This window comes from Nicotiana attenuata, unplaced genomic scaffold (assembly GCF_001879085.1).
Source record: "Nicotiana attenuata strain UT unplaced genomic scaffold, NIATTr2, whole genome shotgun sequence".
Classification (NCBI taxonomy): Eukaryota; Viridiplantae; Streptophyta; class Magnoliopsida; order Solanales; family Solanaceae; genus Nicotiana; species Nicotiana attenuata.
Window position 1 is genome coordinate 298,953 of NW_017670403.1, and position 2,241 is coordinate 301,193.

Here is a 2,241-nt window from a genome sequence, read left to right on the forward strand (position 1 = left end):
TCCTTGCGTTGACCCTTTCCTGAACCAGAACCGGGGGTGGATGAGAGGAAAAGGGGATCAAAATGTCCCATCAATAAAGTGAGGGCTTTCCATTCTTCCTTCCCCCCCCCCTCACTCCCCCTTTTTCAATAAATAAGCCCCGAGGGCCCCTCTCCGATAAGGAAGGAAACGAAATAATCTCAATTTTACGACAAATCTGATCCGATGGATGTTCTCCACTAACCACAAGGATATAGGGACTCTTTATTTCATCTTCGGTGCCATTGCTGGAGTGATGGGCACATGCTTCTCAGTACGAATTCATATGGAATTAGCACGACCCGGCGATCAAATTCTTGGTGGGAATCATCAACTTTATAATGTTTTAATAACGGCTCACGCTTTTTTAATGATCTTTTTTATGGTTATGCCGGCGATGATGGGTGGATCTGGTAATTGGTCTATTCCGATTCTGATAGGTGCGCCTGACATGGCATTTCCGCGATTAAATAATATTTCATTCTGGTTGTTGCCTACAAGTCTCTTGCTCCTATTAAGCTCGGCCTTAGTAGAAGTGGGTAGCGGCACTGGGTGGACGGTCTATCCACCGTTAAGTGGTATTACCAGCCATTCTGGAGGAGCAGTTGATTTAGCAATTTCCAGTCTTTATCTATCTGGTGTTTCATCCATTTTAGGTTCTATTAATTTTATAACAACTATCTTCAACATGCGTGGACCTGGAATGACTATGCATAGATCACCTCTACTTGTGTGGTCCGTTCTAGTGACAACATTCCCACTTTTATTATCACTTCCGGTACTGGCAGGGGCAATTACTATGGTATTAACCGATCGAAACTTTAATACAACCTTTTCTAATCCAGCTGGAGGGGGAGACCCCATACTATACCAGCATCTCTTTTGGTTCTTCGGTCATCCAGAGGTGTATATTCCCATTCTGCCTGGATCCGGTATCATAAGTCATATCATTTCTACTTTTTTGGGAAAATCGGTTTTCGGGTATCTAGGCATGGTTTATGCCATGATCAGTATAGGTGTTCTTGGATTTCTTGTTTGGTCTCATCATATGTTTACTGTGGGCTTAGACGTTGATACCCGTGCCTACTTCACCGCAGCTACCATGATCATAGCTGTCCCCACTGGAATCAAAATCTTTAGTTGGATCGCTACCATGTGGGGGGGTTCGATACAATACAAAACTCCCATGTTATTTGCTGTAGGGTTCATCTTTTTGTTCACCATAGGAGCACTCACTAGAATAGTTCTGGCTAATTCTGGGCTAGACATTGCTCTACATGATACTTATTATGTGGTTGCACATTTCCATTATGTACTTTCTATGGGAGCCGTTTTTGCTTTATTTGCAGGATTTCACTATTGGGTAGGTAAAATCTTTGGTCGGACATATCGTAAAACTTTAGGTCAAATTCATTTTTGGATCACTTTTTTCGGGGTTAATATGACCTTCTTTCCTATGCATTTCTTAGGGCTTTCGGGTATGCCACGTCGCATTCCAGATTATCCAGATGCTTACGCTAGATGGAATGCCCTTAGAAGTTTTGGCTCTTATATATTCGTAGTTGGGATTTGTCGTTTCTTCGTGGTCTTAACAATCATTTCAAGCAGTGGAAAGAACAAAAGATGTGCTACAAGTCCTTGGGATGTTGAACAAAATCCAACCACACCGGAATGGATGTTACAAAGTCCTCCAGCTTTTCATACTTTTGGAGAACTTCCAGCTATCAAGGAGACGAAAAGCTATGTGAAGTAAAAGAAGAAAAGGTCGCCGATTACTACTAAGAACCTAACAGAACTTTTAAAAATGTGGGTTAAAAAACCACTTGTGTAGGTCGGGTTGAGAATTTGGGGGCCGCGCCCTACCCCGTCGGCCTAAGCCTCGCTATTAAAACTGACGCTTTCTAACTCTCTATCAGGAGTGAAAGCCACTTGAGTATAAGGAGAGGAGCTCCGCCCCTACATAAATTAAGCTCGCCCCCCCCCCCCCCCCCCTTTGTCCCTCTAAAGCCCCTCGCCCCACTCATTTTTGAACTTCTAATCAGACCTGGATAAACTTTCCATGACATAGATCAAAGGGTCGTTCATTAGCCCTACTAGTCAAATACAGGAAAAAGAGGGATGGATTTCGACCTTGCTTTTTTAGGTCTCGGGCTAGCTTTTGACTTATATGGCGCTTAGGCTTAGCTCATCGAACAAGTGCACCAAAAGTGGGGGATGGTATCA